Source organism: Pristiophorus japonicus, chromosome 10, assembly GCF_044704955.1.
Source record: "Pristiophorus japonicus isolate sPriJap1 chromosome 10, sPriJap1.hap1, whole genome shotgun sequence".
NCBI lineage: Eukaryota > Metazoa > Chordata > Chondrichthyes > Pristiophoridae > Pristiophorus > Pristiophorus japonicus.
The window spans coordinates 81,044,450-81,066,147 of record NC_091986.1 but is presented as its reverse complement, the minus strand read 5'-3'; positions in this window follow the sequence as shown (position 1 = coordinate 81,066,147).

The window sequence follows — 21,698 nt, the reverse complement described above, 5'->3', positions numbered from 1 at the left end:
GTTCCACACTTTTACTTCTGTGAATACATTCCTTTCTATGATAGAGTGCTTCTCTTCCATTTAATTCCAGAACTTACTATCCAAAAAGTGACCATGAATGTCGTGGTGTAATCCCAGATTTATCTCAGAAGAGAACCAGGAATGTGAATGATATATCCCATAAAAGGCTCATGGGATATATCAGGATTTATCAGTGACTCCTTTAATACCATTGGTAAAAGGATTTACTCCACTTTGGCACCAATCCAATAAAAAAAATGTTAAAAGTTGGAAACAGAAATGGAGAATGCCAGAAATAGACCATTTACCTTTCAGCATCTATAAAGAAAAAAGACAAGTTAACAGTTCAAGTGTAAACTCTTTGTTAAGTAATAGCTTTGGTTCTGTGATAGCACTCTTGTCTCAGAGTCAGATAGTTGTAGGTTCAAATCCCACCTCACACTTGAGCACAAAATCTAGGCTGACACTCCAGTGCGGTACTGTTGGAGGTGCTCAAATGAGATGTTAAACAGAGGCCTCGTCTGCCTTCTTGGGTGCATGTAAAAAAATCCTATGGTATTTTGAAGATTGGGAATTTTCCCCATGTCCTTGCCAATACTTATTCCCTCAACCAACATCACTAAAACATTATCTGGTTATTATCACATTGCTGTTTGGGGACCTTGTGGAGCGCACATTGGGCCTGAAATTCGTGGACATACCGGCCGCGGACTGCCGACATCCTGCCCAAAATCGTGAAATTGATTGAAAAATACCAATATACCGCCCACGTACCGCCCGTCGGAAAATTCATCAGCGACATACTGCCGGGCGGTATGCCCCTGCACACCGCCAACATACTGCCCAAAATTGCCAAATTGATGACTTACCACCAGCATACCGCCCACCCTGCAGACTGCCCTAGAAAAGATGGTTTTAAGTCGATCTTCAGTCGGCGGTATGCATCTTCACCTGTGAAAATGTTTTTATCTATCACCCCCCCCCCCACCCTCCAGTCTTTCCCACTTCCCAGTCTCTTCCCCCCTCCCCCCCACAGGGATCTGTTCCCCCTCCCCACAGTGATCTCCCCCAAATAGCGATCCCACCCCAAGAAACAATATTCCCCCACCGGTAGCGATCTCCCCCCCCCCCCCCCCCCCCCAAATAGCAATCTTCCCCCCCCGTCCGTCCCAAATAGCGATCTCACCCCAAGAAGTGATCTCCACCCAAGAAGCGACCCCCCTCCCCACATATCTCCACAGCGCTCTCAGGCCAGCAGTCTCTGTCGATTGTGGTCTGTCTCTCAGGGGGCGGAGCTTCACAGCAGCATGCGCATGTGCAGAACTCGGGACCCAAAGATTACCGTGTGAAAAGGACTCACTGCCCGCACACTGCTGGCTGCTGTCCGCTGCGCCCGCTGCACTCCGCTCGGCATTCCGCCGAGAAAAAACTGATGAAAATTGTGCACACTCCGCCCTAATGATACCCGGCGATATGAAACGACATACCACCGGCATACGGCCGAGAAATGGTCGGACGGCCAATTTTGGCCCCATTGCCTGCTGTGTTTCCTACTTTGCAACAGTGGCTACACTTCAAAAGTGCTTCAGTGCTCTAACATGACAATCTGATGTCATGAAAGGCACTCGTATAATTCAAGTATAATTTGTATAATGCAAGTTTTTTTTTTAGAGCAATATTTCGTCAGAACTGGAAACTGAAAGATTTCATAAAACACATACAAGAAGAGAATTGCAGGTAAAAGTCAGGAATCTATAGTGCTCCTGTCATTGGGAGAATTCAATTGCTTAATTGGTCGACAAATAGGTATTTTGAATCCAACTCACCCCTCTGCTTTCTGGACTTTCCCCCTGGGATGCCCTTGTCCATTCTTTCATTACTCCACCTTCCAGTTGTCCCTGGCCTGCATTTTTCCATGCAACCAGTGCAGACAAAACAATCCCTTCCCATTGCCACTGGCTAGGATTACAATGAATGCTATATGAGACAGCAATTTGTACATAATTCCTCCAATCTAATATACTATATTTGCTACTCACATGTCACATTCATTGAGGCAAACAAGTAGGTGACCACTGTACACTTGAATATTGTCCACAGTGTTTAAAAAATAATAATTCTTAGAATGAGTTGCTCTGAGAAGGTGATAGTGGGCCCTTTGTAGCAGTTTGATACAACTGAGTGGCTTGCTCGGCCACTTCAGAGGACAATTAAGAGTCAACAATATAGGATCAGACCAGATATGAATGACAAGTTTCCTGCCCTAAATGACATTAGAGAACCAGTTGGGTTTTCAAATGTTCAAACTGCCATGGTGGGATTTGAACTCACGTTCTTTGATGGATTACTAAACCAGGCCTCTGGATTACTCGTGCAGTACTATAACCACCATACAACCATATAATGCGTGACTCTGGCTTCATGGTAGCTCACGACTGCAAATTCCTATTCCCACTCTGACCTCTTTGTCTTTGGCCTCATACAATGTCCCAATCAAACATAGCACAAGCTTCTGAGACAATGGGATAAAGGCATGGATCTGGCATTGCAACTTTAAATTAAATGAAAATCAGGTTGTTTCTATCATGGGCAGCTGAATAAAAGAAAGATTTGCATTAATATCGCACTTTTCACACACTCAGGACGTCCTAACTGCTTTACAGCCAATGAAGTACTTTTGAAGTGTATTCACTGATGTAATGTTGAAAACACAGCAGCCAATTCTGCATACAACAAGGTCCCATAATTAAATAAATGGCCAAATCATCTGTTTAAGAGATAAATATTGGTCAGGACACCAGGGAGAACACCTCTGCTCGTCTTCAACTAGTACCATGGAATTTTTTACATCCTCTTGAAGAAGCCCAGGCCTTGGTTTAACATTACATCCGAAAGGCAGCGCCTCTGACAGTGCAGTGTTCCCTAAATACTGAACTGAAGTGTCACCCAGGATTATATGCTCAAGTTCTATTGAGTCTGCCTTCAAACCATGACATTCTGGCTCAGAGGCGAGGTTGCTATCACTCAGCCACAGCTGACGTGGCAATACCAGCTTCATGCCCTGCGCAGCAAATTAAAAATCTATCCCGTCTTTCTTATGGGGCCTCTGCAACTCTCTTGTCTGAACATTGATTTTAAATAATTCAGATCTTTAACCACAAACTCATTATTGAAAGCAGAGTGAGCTGGAAATGCATGGTAGATCCATCAACACTTGTGCGGAGGGCAGGTAAGTTGCCATTTTAGATATAGATATTATCAGAAGAGAGTTTTTTCAAGTGGGATAGGGGAATCTGTATCTGGAATGTTGACCTGCCTTTTTTCTTGCCTGGTGCTGACAGGCCTACTGTGTGTTTTTGAGCATTTTGGAGTAGAATTTCCTCTGGGACTGTCTTCAGGTTCAGACTTGGTGTAAATCTACATGCAGCTCATCCCACGGGAAAAATTAATTTCCACCTCATTGGAGCAGCCCTCAGTTAAGCCCCTAGATGGGGGTTGGAACAGGCTACAGGGGTGGGGTTGATTGCGATGACTGTGGAGTTAGATGGAGTAATTCCTGTTCCTCATAATTTCACAGAATTTTTGTTTCCAAAAAGATCTGAGTAAAACTTAGCTTTTGTTGATGGCCGCAGAGGCCATTAAGAATTATGTGTGGGGCAGGCCCGATGCTAAGTCACTTACAACAGCACTTTCAAATTCCCAACTGATTAGCCATTGGCCTTCCATTCAACACAATATTTCTGCAGCTACCGATCTGCTCATTCACGCCCTCACCTTCATCTTTGATGTCATTGTTCCAGTAAAACACATACTCTCTCCCACTGTGATCCTTCACCCGGTACCGTCTCCATATCCACTCCCTTAAGTTAAAAGGACACAGACTTGAACGTTTATGGCAGTTAAATGGTTTAGCCATTTTTCACCGATCTGGCTGGACCAGATAAAGCATGATCAGGTCCTGCTCTCTTCTGCTAAAACTGATCAGTATCCAGGATCATTCTGGAATGCAATGGTAACCTTGGCTTCTCTTCTCATTATGAACCATCTTCTTAAACCCCTCTCTTCTGCCCCCTCCAGCCTCACCTCCAACAAACAGTGCAAAGAGCTAATGGACTTCTTTCTCTAATTTTGAGGCCATTTGTTCAGCTGCCTTTGCTGCATCCCTCCATTGCTCTAGTTCACCAAGCCAAACTTCCCTCATGATTCCCTCCTGCCCTAACCTTGAATGTGCAACTTTCTCTTGTTTTTCTCTTATCTCTCCTCATGCCCTATTCAAGCTCAACTTGTCCAAGAAACCTTCCTCCTGCTCTCCAAACTATATTCCCACTAAATTTCTGAACACGCAACTTCCCCTCCTAGCCCCCATGTTAGCTGATATTGTTAACGGTTCCCTCCCCTCTGATACTGCCCCCCTCCCTTTCAAATCTTCTGTCATCATCCACCTCCTCAAAAAACCCACTGTGACCTCTGTGTTCTTGCAAACTACATCCCCATCTCTGACATTCCTTTCCTCGAATGTATTGTGGCTTCACAAATTCATGCCCATCTTTCTCCTAACTCCATGTTTGAACCCTCCAATCAGGATTCCACCCTTGCTACAGAACTGAAACAGCCCATATCAAAGTAGCAAATGGCATCGATGTGACTGTGACCATGGTGCACTGTTCCTCCTCATCCTTCTCGACCTGTCTGCAACTTTTGACACGGTTGACCACATCATAAGAATATAAGAACATAAGAATTAGGAACAGGAGTAGGCCATCTAGCCCCTCGAGCCTGCTCCGCCATTCAATAAGATCATGGCTGATCTGGCCGTGGACTCAGCTCCACTTACCCGCCCTCTCCCCATAACCCTTAATTCCCTTATTGGTTAAAAATCTATCTATCTGTGACTTGAATACATTCAAATGAGCTAGCCTCAACTGCTTCCTTGGGCAGAGAATTCCACAGATTCACAACCCTCTGGGAGAAGAAATTCCTTCTCAACTCGGTTTTAAATTGGCTCCCCCGTATTTTGAGGCTGTACCCCCTAGTTCTAGCCTCCCCTACCAGTGGAAACAACCTCTCTGCCTCTATCTTGTCTATCCCTTTCATGATTTTAAATGTTTCTATAAGATCACCCCTCATCCTTCTGAACTCCAACGAGTAAAGACCCAGTGTACTCAATCTATCATCATAAGGTAACCCCCTCATCTCCGGAATCAGCCTAATGAATCGTCTCTGTACCCCCTCCAAAGCCAGTATATCCTTCCTTAAGTAAGGTGACCAAAACTGCACACAGTACTCCAGGTGCGGCCTTACCAATACCCTATACAGTTGCAGCAGGACCTCCCTGCTTTTGTACTCCATCCTTCTCGCAATGAAGGCCAACATTCCATTCGCCTTCCTGATTACCTGCTGCACCTGCAAACTAACTTTTTGGGATTCATGCACAAGGACCCCCAGGTCCCTCTGCATCTCAGCATGTTGTAATTTCTCCCCATTCAAATAATATTCCCTTTTACTGTTTTTTTTCCCCAGGTGGATGACCTCACACTTCCTCCAACACCACCTATTTTATCCAGCTGAATGAGCTTTCCCTCACTTTGTTCCACTCTTGATTATATCCAGTCGTAGCCAAAGTAGCCAAAGTAGCTCCTGCAAAGGCTTCTCCTCCCGTTCCCACACCATGTATCCTTTGCTCATTCCCAATTCTCGTCTAGAATCATAGAGTCATAGAAGTTTACAGCACGGAAGGAGGACATTTCGGCCCATCATGTCTGCGCCGGACAGCAAAAGGCTATCTAGCCTAATCCCACTTTCCAGCTCTACATCCGTAACCCTGCAGGTTATGGCACTTCAAGTGCACATCCAAGTACTTTTTAAATGTGGTGAGGGTTTCTGCCTCTACCACCCTTTCAGGCAGTGAGTTCCAGACCCCCACAACCCTCTGCATAAAGAAATTTCCCCTCAAATCTCATCTAAATATTCTACCAATTACTTTAAATTTATGCCCTCTGGTTGTTGACCCCTCTACTAAGGCAAATAGTCCCTTTCTGTCCACTATATCTAGGCTCCTCATAATTTTATACACCTCAATGAAGTCTCCCCTCAAGCCTCCTCTGTTCCAAGGAAAACAAACCCAGCCTATCCAATCTATCCTCATAGCTAAGATTCTCAACTCCCGGCAACATCCTCGTAAATCTCTCTGTACCCTCTCCAGTGTAATCATGTCCTTCCTGTAATGCGGTGACCAGAACTGATTGATATCTTCCTGCAGTCCGCAGCTTTTTTCTTCATTATCAATCACGCGGCTTATTTTTGTATCATCTGTAAACTTCTTACTCATACCCCCTATATTCAAGTCTAGATCATTGATGTATACCACAAAAAGCAAGGGACCTAGTACTGAGCCCTGCGGAACCCCTCTGAAAACATCCTTCCAACCACAAAACCACCCATCAACCATTACACTTTGCTTCCTGCCTCTGAGCCAATTTTGGATCCAACTTACCACTTTGCCCTGGATCCCATGGGCTTTTACTTTCGTGACCAGTCTGCCATGTGGGACCTTATCAAAAGCTTTGCTAAAATCCATATACACTACATCATACGCACTGCCCTCAATGACCCTCTATGTTACCTCCTCGAAAAATTCAATCAAGTACAGACAAACGTAGGTCCCTTGCAGTCAGATTCAGGTGAATTTATAATGAGGAACAAAGAAATGGCAGACCAGTTGAACAAATACTTTGGTTCTGTCTTCACGAAGGAAGACACAAATAACCTTCCGGAAATATTAGGGGCCCGAGGGTCCAATGAATAGGAGAAACTGAAGGAAATCCTTATTAGGCGGGAAATTGTGTTCGGGAAATTGATGGGATTGAAGGTTGATAAACCCGCGGGACCTGATAGTCTGCATCCCAGAGTGCTTAAGGAAGTGGCCCTAGAAATAGTGGATGCATTGGTGGTCATTTTCCAACAGTCTATCGACTTTGCATCAGTTCCTATGGACTGGAGGGTAGCTAATGTAACACCACTTTTTAAAAAAGGAGGGAGAGAGAAAACAGGTAATTATAGACTGGTTAGCCTGACATCAGAAGTGGAGAAAATGTTGGAATCAATTATTAAAGATGAAATAGCAGCGCATTTGGAAAGTAGTGACAGGATCGGTCAAATCAGCATGGATTTATGAAAGGGAAATCATGCTTGACAAATCTTCTAGAATTTTTTGAGGATGTAACTAGTAGAGTGGACAAGGGAGAACCAGTGAATGTGGTGTATTTGGACTTTCAAAAGGCTTTTGACAGTGTCCCACACAAGAGATTGGTGTGCAAAATTAAAGCACATGGTGTTGGGGTAATGCACTGATGTGGACAGAGAACTGGTTGGCAGACAGGAAGCAGAGAGTCACGATAAACGGGTCCTTTTCAGAATGGCAGGCAGTGACTAGTGGGGTGCCGCAGGGCTCAGTGCTGGGACCCCAGCTCTTTACAATATACATCAATGAACTAGATGAAGGAATTGAGTGTAATATCTCCAAGTCTGCAGATGACACTAAGTTGGGTGGTGGTGTGAGCTGTGAGGAGGATGCTAAGAGGCTGCAGGGTGACTTGGATAGGTTAAGTGAGTGGACAAATGCATGGCAGATGCAGTATAATGTGGATAAATGTGAGGTTATCCACTTTGGTGGCAAAAACATGAAGGCAGAATATTATCTGAATGGCGGCAGATTAGGAAAAGGAGAGGTGCAACGAGACCTGGGTGTCATGGTACATCAGTCATTGAAAATTGGCATGCAGGTACAGCAGCCTGTGAAGAAGGCAAATGGTATGTAGGAGATTTGAGTATAGGAGCAGGGAGTTCTTACGTCAGTTGTACAGGGCCTTGGTGAGGCCTCACCTGGAATATTGTGTTCTGTTTTGGTCTCCCAATCTGAGGAAGGACATTCTTGCTATTGAGGGAGTGCAGCGAAGGTTCACCAGACTGATTCCCGGGATGGCAGGACTGACATATGAGGAGAGACTGAATCGACTGGGTCTGTATTCATTGGAGTTTAGAAGGATAAGAGGGGATCTTATAGAAACATATAAAATTCTGACGGGACTGGAAGGTTAGATGCAGGAGAAATGTTCCCGATGTTGGGAAAGTCCAGAACCAGGGGACACAGTCTAAGGATAAGGGGTAAGCCATTTAGGACTGAGATGAGGAGAAACTTCTTCACTCAGAGAGCTGTTAACCTGTGGAATTCCCTGTCACAGAAAGTTGTTGATGCCAGTTCATTGTATATATTCAAGAGGGAGTTAGATATGGCCCTTACGGCTAAAGTGATCAAGGAGTATGGAGAGACAGCAGAAAAGGTGAATGATCAGCCATGATCTTATTGAATGGCGGTGCAGGCTCGAAGGGCGGAATGGCCTACTCCTGCACCCATTTTCTCTGTTTCTATGTAACACGACCTTCCTTTATCAAATCCGTGCTGACTGTGCCTGATTAATCCGTGTATTTCTAAATGTAGATTTATCCTGCCCTTCAGGACTTTTTCCAATAATTTGCCCCATCGGCAACATCATCCAAAAACACAACATTAGGTTCCACGTGTCTGTTGCTGACACCCAGCTCTACCTCACCACCACCTCTAAACTCCTCCACACTATCTGATTTGTCATACTGCTTTTCTGATATCCATTATTGGATGAGAAGAAATTTCCTCCAATTAAATATTGGGCAGAGCAAAGCCATTAACTTTGGCTCCCACCATAAACTCCGCTCCCGAACTAACAATTCTATCCCTCTTCCTGACCACTGTCTGAGGTTGAACCAGACTGTTTGCAACCTCAGCATTCTCTTTGACCCCAGGATGAGCTTCCAATCCCATATCCTCTCTGTCACCAAGACCACCTACTTCACCTCCATAACACCACCTGCCTCTGCCCCTGCAGCAGACTATCTGCAGCTGAAACCCTCATCCATGCCTTTTCTTACAGCCAGATTCAACCATTGCAATGCTTTCCCAGCCAGCCTCCTATCTTACATAAGAACATAAGAATTAGGAACAGGAGTAGGCCATCTAACCCCTCGAGCCTGCTCCGCCATTCAATAAGATCATGGCTGATCTGGCCGTGGACTCAGCTCCACTTACCCGCCCACTCCCCGTAACCCTTAATTCCATTATTGGTGAAAAATCTATCTATCTGTGATTTGAATACATTCAATGAGCTAGCCTCAACTACTTCCTTGGGCAGAGAATTCCACAGATTCACAATCCTCTGGGAGAAGAAATTCCTTATCAACTCGGTTTTAAATTGGCTCCCCCGTATTTTGAGGCTGTGCCCCCTAGTTCTAGTCTCCCCGACCAGTGGAAACAACCTATCTCCCTCTATCTTGTCTATCCCTTTCATTATTTTAAATGTTTCTATAAGATCACCCCTCATCCTTCTGAACTCCAACGAGTAAAGACCCAGTCTACTCAATCTATCATCATAAGGTAACCCCCTCATCTCGGGAATCAGCCTAGTGAATCGTCGCTGTACCCCCTTCAAGGCTAGTATATCCTTCCTTAAGTAAGGTGAAACAAACTGCACGCACTACTCCAGGTGCGGCCTCACCAATACCCTATATAGTTGCAGCAGGACCTCCCTGCTTTTGTACTCCAGCCCTCTCGCAATGAAGGCCAACATTCCATTCACCTTCCTGATTACCTGCTGCACCTGCAAACTAACTTTCTGGTATCCGTGCACAAGGACCCCCAGGTCCCTCTGCACCGCAGCATGTTGTAATTTCTCCCCATTCAAATAATATTCCCTTTTACTGTTTTTTTTCCCAAGGTGGATGACCTCACATTTTCCGACATTGTATTCCATCTGCCAAACCTTAGCCCATTCGCTTAACCTATCTAAATCTCTTTGCAGCCTCTCTGTGTCCTCGACACAACCCGCTTTCCCACTAATCTTTGTGTCATCTGCAAATTTTGTTACACTACACTCTGTCCCCTCTTCCAGGTCATCTATGTATATTGCAAACAGTTGTGGTCCCAGCACCGATCCCTGTGGCACACCACTAACCACCGATTTCCAACCCGAAAAAGACCCATTTATCCCGACTCTCTGCTTTCTGTTAGGGACTTGTCTACCTTGAGTCCCATTAGCCTGTCCAGCACTACCTCCCTCGTGATAGTGATTGTCTCAAGGTCCTCCCTTCCCACATTCCCGTGACCAGCAATTTTTGGCATGGTTTTTGTGTCTTCCACTGTGGAGACCGAAGCAAAATAATTGTTTAAGGTCTCAGCCATTTCCACATTGCCCATTATTAAATCCCCCTTCTCATCTTCTTAAGGGACCAACATTTACTTTAGTCATTCTCTGCCGTTTTATATATCGGTAAAAGCTTTTACTATCTGTTTTTATGTTTTGCGCAAGTTTACTTACGTAATCTATCTTTCCTTTTTTTATCGCTTTCTTAGTCATTCTTTGCTGTCCTTTAAACTGTTCCCAATCTTCTAGTTTCCCACTAACCATGGCCACCTTATACGCATTGGTTTTTAATTTGATACTCTCCTTTATTTCCTTGGTTATCCACGGCTGGTTATCCCTTCTCTTAACGCCCTTCTTTTTCACTGGAATATATTTTTGTTGAGCTTTATGAAAGAGCTCCTTAAAAGACCTCCACTGTTCCTCAATTGTGCCACCGTTTAGTCTGTGTTCCCAGTCTACTTTAGCTAACTCTGCCCTCATCCCACTGTAATCTCCTTTGTTTTAGCATAGTACGCTCGTTTGAGACACTACTTCCTCACCCTCAATCTGTATTACAAATTCAACCATACTGTGATCACTCATTCCGAGAGGATCTTTTACTAGGAAATCATTTATTATTCCTGTCTCATTACACAGGACCAGATCTAAGATAGCTTGCTCCCTTGTAGGTTCTGTAACATACTGTTCTAAGAAATAATCCCGTATGCATTCTATGAATTCCTCCTCAAGGCTACCCCATGCGATTTGATTTGAACAATCGATGTGTAGTTTAAATACCCCATGATTACTGCCATTCCTTTTTCACATGCCTCTATTATTCCCTTGATTATTGTCTGCCCCACCGTGAAGTTATTATTTGGGGGCCTATAAACTACACCCACCAGTGACTTTTTCCTCTTACTATCTCTAATCTCCACCCACAATGATTCAACATTTTGTTCATTAGAGCCAATATCATCTCTCACAACTGCCCTGATATCATCCTTTATTAACAGAGCTACCCCACCTCCTTTCCCTTCTTGTCTATCCTTCCGAATTGTCAGATACCCATGTATGTTTAATTCCCAGTCTTGGCCACCCTGCAACCACGTTTCTGTAATGGCCACCAAATCATACCCATTTGTAATGATTTGTGCCGTCAACTCATTTATTTTGTTTCGAATGCTGCGTGCGTTTAGGTAGAGTGTTTTAATACTCGTTTTAAAAGCATGATTATTAGTTTTGACCCCTCCTGCAGCCCCTTTATATTCATACATATTGTCCTTTCCTGTCACCTTGTGGTTTACACTTACCCCAGTGCTACTCTGCTCTGTTGCCTCCTGACTTTTGCATTCTTTCTTGGGGTCCTGTTCATCTGCGCTCTCACCCACTCTAACTAGCTCAGAGCCCTCTCCTGGGTTCCCAATAATCCTCGCATTGAGGCACAGGGCTTTCAGGCTTGCCTTTTTATTACACTTTGACCCTTTAGAATTTTGCTGTAATGTGGCCCTTTTTGTTTTTTGCCTTGGGTTTCTCTGCCCTCCACTTCTACTCATCTCCTTTCTGTCTTTTGCTTCTGTCTCCATTTTGTTTCCCTCTGTCTCCCTGCATTGGTTCCCATCCCCCTTCCATATTAGTTTAACTCCTCCCCAACAGCACTACCAAACACTCCCCCTATGACATTGGTTCCGTTCCTGCCCAGGTGCAGACCGTCCGGTTTGTACTGGACCCACCTCCCCCAGAACCGGTTCCAATGCCCCAGGAATTTGAATCCCTCCCTGCTGCACCACTGCTCAAGCCACGTATTCATCTGCGCTATCCTGCGATTCCTACTCTGACTAGCACGTGGCACTGATAGCAATCCCGAGATTACTACTTTTGAGGTCCTACTTTTTAATTTAGCCCCTAGCTCCTTAAATTCGTCTCGTAGGACCTCATCCCTTTTTTTACCAATGTCGTTGGTACCAATGTGCACCACGACAACTGGTTGTTCTCCCTCCCTTTTCAGAATGTCCTGCACCCGCTCCGAGACATCCTTGACCTTTGCACCAGGGAGGCAACATACCATCCTGGAGTCTCGGTTGCGGCCGCAGAAACGTCTATCTATTTCCCTTCCAATTGAATCCCCTGTTACTATCGCTCTCCCACTCTTTTTCCTGCCCTCCTGTGCAGCAGAGCCACCCACGGTGCCATGAACTTGGCTGCTGCTGCCCTCCCATGATGAGTCATCCCCCTCAACAGTACTCAAAGCAGTGTATCTGTTTTGCAGGGGGATGACCGCAGGGGACCCCTGCACTGCTCTTCCTGCTGGTCTTCCATTCCCTAGCTGGCTGTGGACCCTTCACCTGCGGTAAGACAAACTCGCTACACGTGCTACTCACATCATTCTCTGCATCATGGATGCTCCAGAGTGAATCCACCCTCAGCTCCAAATCCGCAACGCGGTCCGTCAGGAGCTGGAGGCGGATACACTTCCCGCACACGTAGTCGTCAGGGACACAGGAAGTGTCCCTGAGTTCCCACATAGTACAGGAGGAGCATATCACGTGACCGAGCTCTCCTGCCATGACTTAACTCTTAGATACGCTTAATTTGGCGACAACAATGTTAACAGGTTACTTACTGATTTAAAAAAGGAAAAGACAAGAATGTTAACGGCTTACTTACTGATATAAAAAAGAAAAAGAAAAGCTACTCACCAATCACCAGCCAATCACTTACTCCTTTGGCTGTACAAGCTGGGCCTTTATAGGCCTCTCCACGCAGCCCGGACTCGCGCTGCTCGAACTGCCGCTCCTCCTCCGACGTTGGGCCTTTATAGGCCTCTCCACGCAGCCCGGACTCGCGCTGCTCGAACTGCCGCTCCTACTCCAACGTTGAGTCTTTATAGGCCTCTCCACGCAGCCCGGACTCGCGCTGCTCGAACTGCCGCTCCTCCTCTGACGTTGGATCTTTGTAGGCCTCTCCACGCAGCCCGGACTCGCGCTGCTCCATCCTCTTAAACTTTAGCTCATCTAAAACACGGCTGCCCGTATCCTAATTGCACTGTTCCCTGTTTACACATCACCCCTGTGCTCGCTGACCTATATTGACTCCTGGTCTGACAACGTCTCAATTTTAAAAGTCTCACCCTTGTGGTCAAATCCCACCATGGTCTCATCCCTCCCTAACTCTATAACCTCTTCCAGCTCTACAACCCACTGAGAAGTCTGCATTTCTCTAATTCTGTCTTCTTATGCATCTCTAATTTCTTTCGGCCCACCATTAGTGGCTGTGCCTTTAGCTGTATAGGCCCTAAGCTCTGGAATTCCCTCTCTAATAATCTTTGCCTCTCTTTCTCTTTCTTTTCCTTTAAGACGTTCCTCAAAAACCTACCACTTTTTACCAAATTTTTCATTACCTGTCCGAATATTTCCTTATGCAGCTCGGTGTCAAAGTTTGTCTGATAACGCTCCTGTGAAACGGTTTGGGACATTTTACTATATTAAAGATGCTATATAAATGCAAATTGTTGTTGTTTTAGGAGGCCACCTGGGATGCCTAAAAAGTGAGCCTGATGAAGTTAGCAGCGGGCTGAGCGCCTGCACAAATTGGGAGCATCCCACTGCGAATCGTTACGTCTGCTTTATATATTATCCACCAATTTTAAATTCTTTCCAGCTTTGCAAGATACCAAATTTCATTTATTTCCTTGCTGTTCACATAGAAACATAGAAACATAGAAAATAGGTGCAGGAGTAGGCCATTCGGCCCTTCTAGCCTGCACCGCCATTCAATGAGTTCATGGCTGAACATTCAACTTCAGTACCCCATTCCTGCTTTCTCGCCATACCCCTTGATCCCCCTAGTAGTAAGGACCTCATCTAACTCCTTTTTGAATATATTTAGTGAATTGGCCTCAACAACTTTCTGTGGTAGAGAATTCCACAGGTTCACCACTCTCTGGGTGAAGAAGTTCCTCCGCATCTCGGTCCTAAATGGCTTACCCCTTATCCTTAGACTGTGACCTCTGGTTCTGGACTTCCCCAACATTGGGAACATTCTTCCTGCATCTAACCTGTCTAACCCCGTCAGAATTTTATATGTTTCTATGAGGTCCCCTCTCATTCTTCTGAACTCCAGTGAATACAAGCCCAGTTGATCCAGTCTTTCTTGATAGGTCAGTCCCGCTACATTGGAGAAACCAAACTCAGATTATGGCCGGAATTTTCTGTACCTGGGCAGGTCGGGTGTGTGACGGGTCGCGACCCTGCAGCTCATTTCATCCGGCTCCTGAGATCGACTTTCCATTAATGGCATCTATTAAGACAGCCCTGCACGTTACCAAGCCCTATTACATGGTGCAGGTCTGATGACGCCATCGATGATGTATTTTCAGCTGGAATCTTTAAAGATGCCATGGCTACATTGCATTTGAAGGGTCAGCTAAGATTGTGCAGGCACTGCACTGGACCATTGGTGTGTTAGAATGACGAGCAAACATGACTGCAAAGTGACAGACGGCTGTACCCAGGTTCTCCAATGGCTCCCTCCATATGGGATGGGCGGAAGAGACCTGCCCAGTACACCAAAGGAGCCTGGCTCCAAATAGCAGGGGAGGTCAATAGCAGGGATGAGGACAATAGGACCTGGGTGCAGTGACAGAAACATTTCAATGATCTCATTAGATCAGGAAAGGTGAGTACAAAGCCACATTCAGCTTCATCCTGCTGTGCCTCTCATCACATCCCCATCACTCTTCCTTCCCAACCCTACTCCTGCACGCCATTACTCATACCAACATACCTTGCATGTCCACCCATCCCTCTCTCTATGTACATACTCACATCCCCATCTGACTAACCACCCCTCACACGCGCCCTCATCCTAATGAAATCATACTAACTAACAACACACAAAGAGACCATTTGGCATTGGCTCCATCATAGTGACCCTCTAAAAATGTTACCTAACCATTCCTTACACTCATTCCTTCACTCTCACTCAACTGTCTCTTTTCCTCCTTGCAGGAGAAGAGAGCACACAATAAAAGGGAGAGGGAGAGAACAGAGGTAGCACTCCATCATTGGCCATCTTAACAGCAGCAGAGCAGCTGGCGGTGGGAGACAGAGAGAGGGGGTCAACTCAGCAACCTGGTGACAAAATTACATCTCATACAGACACATGGCATACAACAGTCACTCATACGTGGACTGATATCAGCAGCCAATTTGCATAAAGGTATCTGTACCATTCTTAATAAGACATATCTAACTCATCTCTTTACTTTCCCACAGATCCATCAAGAGCCCCCTCCCCACCGCCCCCCATTATCCAGGAGGAAGAGGAAGAAGACTTCAGAGGAGCCTCCAGCCTCTGAGGGTGCACCATCACCAGACATAAGCTCACCCAGCATCAGAGCAGATATGCACACATTGGTGGGTGTCACATGAGATAGAGTGGTGTCTCACAAATCACAAGTGAGAAAGAGCAGATGATGGAAACAGGGACAGCAGTGAAAACTCCTCACCAGAGGGTGCAGGATGCTCCCAGCTCTGCTCAGCTTATTGCTGATGTTGGGCCTCGGGGGACATTCAGAAAGAGGACAATCCTGGAAGTGCAGCAAGAAATGCAGGAGACCCTGGCAGGTTTTGCGAGTGCGATGTCTGCAAATGTTCAAAGAATGGAGGAATCCATCTCCAACATGAGCACCACCATCTCGCAGATGATGGTGATGATGTGCTGTTCCATGGAAAAAATGGTCACATGCATGGAGCAGCAAATGTGCCAGTCACACGAGAACATGCTTGCTGTGGACAACAGATGGTAGACGCTCATTGACCTCATCTCAAGTAGGGATATAAATGTAGACCTGAGCCTTCATCGCTCCACTGATGTGCAGTAAGATGCTCTCCATCATCATTGGCAGTCCCTCGAAATTGAGGAAAACTTGCTTCCACTCTAAAAGTGAGTTCTCAGGTGACTGTACAGTCCAATACGGGAATTACATTCTCTGTCACAGGTGGGACACACAGTCGTTGAAGGAAAGGGTGGGTGGGGAGTCTAGTTTGCCGCACGCTCCTTCCACTGCCTGTGCTGCTTTCTGCATGCTCTCAGTGACGAGACTGGTGCTCAAGCCCTCCCAGATGCTCTTTCTCCACTTTGGGCAGTCTTTGGCCAGGGACTCCTAGGTGTCAGTGGGGATGTTGCACTTTATCAAGGAGGCTTTAAGGGTGTCCTTGAAACGTTTCCTCTGCCCACCTGAGGATCGCCTGCCATGTAGGAATTCCAAGTAGAGTGCTTGCTTTGGGAGTCTTGTGTCGGGCATGCAGACAATGTGGCCTGCCCAACGGAGCTGGTCAAGTGTGGTCAGTGCTTCGATGCTGGGGATATTGGCCTGATCGAGAACACTGACGTTAGTGTATCTATCCTCCCAGGGGATTTGCGGGATCTTGCGGAGACATTGTTGGTGGTATTTCTCCAGCAATTTGAGGTGTCTACTGTATATGATCCATGTCTCTGAGCCACACAGAAGGGCGAGTATCACTACAGCCTGTGGACCATAAGCTTGGTGCCAGATTTGAGGGCCTGATCTTCGAACACTCTCTTCCTTAGGCAACCGAAGACTGCGCTGGCGCACTGGAGGTGGTGTTCGCTATCGTCGTCGATGTCTGCCCTTGCTGATAATAGGCTCCCAAGGTGTGGAAAGTGGTCCACGTTGTCCAAGGCCGCGCCATGGATCTTGATGACTGGGGAGCAGTGCTCTGTGGCAGGATCAAGTTGGTGGAGGACCTTTGTCTTATGGATGTTTAGTGTAAGACCCATGCTTTCGTACGCCTCGTGAAGATGTTGACGATGGCTTGGAGTTCAGCCTCTGAATGTGCGCAGACGCAAATATCATCCGTGTACCATAGTTCGATGATAGCGGATGGGACGGTTTTGGATCGAGCCTGGAGGCGACGAAGGTTGAACAGGTTCCCACTGGTTCTATAGTTTGGTTCCATTCCAGCGGGGAGCTTGTTGAGCTTGAGGTGGAGCATTGCAGCGAGGTAGATCGAGAAGAGGGTTGGCGCAATGACGCAGCCCTGCTTGACCCCGGTCTGGACGTGCAAATGTGCCAGTCACACGAGAACATGCTTGCTGTGGACAATAGATGGCAGGCGCTCATTGACCTCATCTTGAGGAGGGATCTACATGTTGACCTGGGCCTTCATCGCTCCACTGATGTGCAGCAAGTTACTCTCCAGTTCCTTGTTAGCACTGAAGTGCGAGTAGCCCATGAGCGGGATGATTTTGCGAGGGGACATGGAAGTGAGGGCTCTTCTCAAAGTACTCACACTTCTCCCCCATTGCCTTCCCCTCAGTCAGAGTCCAAGATTCCTCCTGGGATTGTGATGGTCTTGTCTGCCCCTGCACAGTCGCAGAAGGAGCAGACTTTGGTGGGGGCCTCACAGGCTCCAAAACCCAGAGGACGTCCTCCAAACGTGTCTAAGCAGTCGCAGCAGGAAAGTGAGCAGGCTGCCTCTACCTCTGCTGAATGCACAGAGGTAGCATCTCGTAGAAGCATGCGTAAGAGAAAGATGAAACACAAGTAAATGCACAAGGGTAGCCACTTGGGTGTTTTGATAAATGTTTGAGTAAAGTTTCCGTTAGTGTGATGTCACAGATAATATTTGTATTTAGCACTTCCCGCTCATGGCCAAATTTGTGGGCACCTTTGGAAGTGACTTAGTGAGTTGGAGTGAATAGTGTGATATAATGTTACCTTCAGCAATGTTCATCAATGTGAAAAAAATGGCTTGGTCATTGTAGGGATGCTTAATGATGTTGCTGTGGTATAGTGGGAACCTGGCGCAACATGTGGCAGCCACAGGAGTGTAATAATGGGTATGCATAAATGCATAATGATCTTCCTATGTTGAAAATGAGCTGCACATTGAGGGATGGAAGCCCTTGAGGTTTACAAACACTCCTGAGTGATGATGGGGTGCCCTGATGGCCAGATGTGTGCAGTCGATGATGCCATGCACCCGTGTGAAGCCAGCCAGAGTGACAAAGGCCAGCGCCCACTCAGTAATACTGGGTTCATCAGTGGCAAAGTTGATATAATTGGCTGACGTGTCAAAGAGGGCATCGGCGACCTGGGTGATACATCTGTGGGCGGAATACTCCGAGATGGCACAAATGTCTGCTGCAGATCCCTGGAAGGAGCCTGAGGCACACAAGTTGAGGATGCTGGTGACTTTGACAAGCATCAGGCGTGGCCACCCAATCTTCTGGCCTGCAGGTCTTGCTCCAGCAATCTGAAAATGTCTGCAACGACCTGGCACGATAGCCTGAGCCTGCTGCTCAGTTATGTTGAGGAAGCTCATCTTCTGTCTATATACTCTGGGTTAGGGGTATAACCTCTGACGTGGTGCAGCCCTGCGATAATGCCCTCTGTCCTGTGCTGCATCAGATGGTTGAGGAGAAGGTTGGTGGTGTTGTTGCTGCTGTTGCTGGTTTGCCTGCTGCTGCTGTTGGGGCTCCATCGTTGTCCAATTCTGAGGACCAAGGCGAGACAGTATAAACAGCACCCATGCTGATGGAATAGATGGCAGGTTAAGTAGAGGTGACAGAAGCAAGCTGTCAATGATGTGATAGGCTCTACGAATGAGGTGACAGTGGATGCCTACTTTGCTGAAAAGACTTGCAACCTCTATAAAGCTAAATATGTGCTGACAATGAACTCAGCAACAGCATCTGCCTTAGCAAAGTAACCAGGTGTCAGGTGGGAGTATTTATTGTACTCTTCATGCTGTACACAACTTCCTGACTTGGATATATGGTTCCTTCATCACACTGGGTCAAAGTCCTGGAACTTGCACCCTAATAGCACTGTGGGAGTAGCTTTACCAAACGGACTGCAGCGGTTCAAGAAGAAGGCCTAACATCATCATCTCAAGGGCAACTAGTGATTTTGTGCACAAATGGATAGCTCTGTTTGCCTACATAACAAAGAAAAAGTAATGAATTGGGTGTGAACTGCATTGAGATCTAATGGTAATGTGATAAGATGCCATATAAATGAAAAGTTCTATGACATCAGTATGCGTGCAACATTCCGCTAGCGCCCCGGACACAAAATTAGTTTCTTGTGCTTAACTTACTGCCTGGCATTCAACTCTTCAGAGAAAGCAGGTATTCATTCCTGTGTTGGGCACTGCTGGGCTAGTATTTAAAGGGATGAGCAACTGGGTCACAGAGGTCAGATTGAGTGCTACGTATTCTGCTAGCACAGTGCTTAGCTCTTCGCTTACTGCAGCTGCTTATTTGGTACAGTTACCAGTAGCCTAGCGGTTTGAAGCTCTACATATTGATGCGAGCAGTGCTGGCACACCACCTTGGCTTGCGGCAATTAATTGGTAGGCGCTGGCTGCAAATATGGAATATGGGAAATGTGGGGCTAGGCCTAAGGAGAGGCCGCAGAAATTGGAACAGGAGGCCTTACCCCACCCCCCCCTCTTCCCAGGGTTTTTTGGGAGCACTACTCCTACAACAACAACAACAACAACTTGTATTTATCTGGCATAGTAAAAGGTCCCAAGGCACTTCACAAGAGTGTTAGAAGACAAAACAATTAAATTTGACACTGAGCCACATAAGAAGAAATTAGAGCAGATGAATAAAAGCTTGGTCAAAGAAGTAGGTTTAAAGGAGCATCTTAAACGAGGAAAGAGAGGTAACGAGGTGGAGAGGTTTAGGGAGGGAGTTCAAAAGCTTAGGGCCCAGGCAGCTGAAGGCACGGCCACCGATGGTTGAGAAATTATAATCAGGGATCCTCAAGAGGGCAGAATCTGAGGAGCGCAGAATCTTGGGGAGTTGTGAGGCTGAAGGAGATTACAGAGATAGGGAGGTGCGAGACCATGGAGGGATTTGTAAGCAAGGATGAGAATTTTGAAATCGAGGCGTTGCTTAACTGGGAGCCAATGTAGGTCAGCGAGCACGGGGTAATGGGTGAGCAAGACTTGGTGTGAGTTAGGAAACGGGCTGGCGGGTTATGGATGACCTCAAGTTTACATAGGGTAGAATGTGGGAGGCTAACCAAGAGTGCGTTGGAGTAGTCAAGTCTAAAGGCAACAAAGGCATGGATGAGGGTTTCAACAGCAGATGAGCTGAGGCAGGGGCAGAGACAGGCAATGTTATGGTGCTGGAAATAGGCTGTTTTAGTTGTGCTGCAGATATGTGGCCGGAAGCTAATTTCACGGTCAAATATGACACCTAGACAGATGCCAGGGAGAGGAATGGAGTCGATGGCTAGGGAACGCAGTTTGTGGAGGGAACCAAAGACAAAGGCTTCGGTCTTCCCAATATTTAATTGGAGAAAATTTCTGCTTAACCAGTACTGGATGTCAGACAAACAGTCTAACAATTTAGAGACCATGGAGGGCTCAAGAGAAGTGATAGTGAGGTAGAGCTGGGTGTCGTCAGCGTACATGTGAAAACTAATGCCATATTTTCAGATGATGTCGCAATGGGCAGCATATAGATGAGAAATAGGAGGGGCCAAGTATAGATCCTTGGGGGACACCAGAGGTAATGATGTAGGAGTGGGAAGGAAAGCCATTGCAAGTGATTTTCTGGCTACGATTAAATAGATAAGAATGGAACCAGGCGAGTGCGGTCCCACCCAGCTGGACAATGGTGGAGAGGCATTGAAGGGGGATGGAGTGGTGAACCATGTCAAAGGCTGCAGACCAGTCGAGAAGGACGAGGAGGGATAGGTTACCTTTGTCACAGTCACAAAAGATGTCATTTGTGACTTTGATGAGAGGCGTTTCAATACTGTGGCAGGGGCCGAAACCAGATTTAAGGGATTCAAACATGGAGTTCCATAAAACATGGGCAAGGATTTTGGAGGTGACAACACATTCAAAGACTTTGGAGCTGAAAGGAAGGTTGGAGATAGGTCAGTAGCTTGCAAGCACAGTGGGGTCAAGGGTTGTTTTTTTGAGGAGAGGAGTGATGATGTCAGATTTCAAGGAGAGGGGGACAGTACCTGAGAAGAGAAAACCGTTAACAATGTCAGCTAACATGGGAGCCAGAAAATAAGTTGAGTGGTCAGCAGTTTGGTGGGAATAGGGTCAAAGGAGCAGGAAATGGGTCTCATGACAAGATAAGCGTGGAGAGGTTAAGAGGGGAGATCAGAGAGAAATTGGAGAAAGATGCGAGTTCAGGGCAAGAGCAGGGAGGAATCATGGAGGAAGTTTGGCCCGGTGAGCTAGGGAAAGGAAGGGAAGAGGCAGCTGATCGGATGGTCTCAATCTTTGAGAGAAAGAAGTCCATGACCTCCTCGCACTTGTTATTGGAGGTGAGTGTGGTGGAGACAGGGGAGCGGGATTTAAGAAGACAGTTACCAGCAGAGAATAGCAGACTGGGGTTATCTTTGCATTCCAGAATGATCCTGGAATAGTAAGCAGTTTTGGCAGACAAGAGTAGGACCCAATAATGCTTTATACGGTCCAGCCA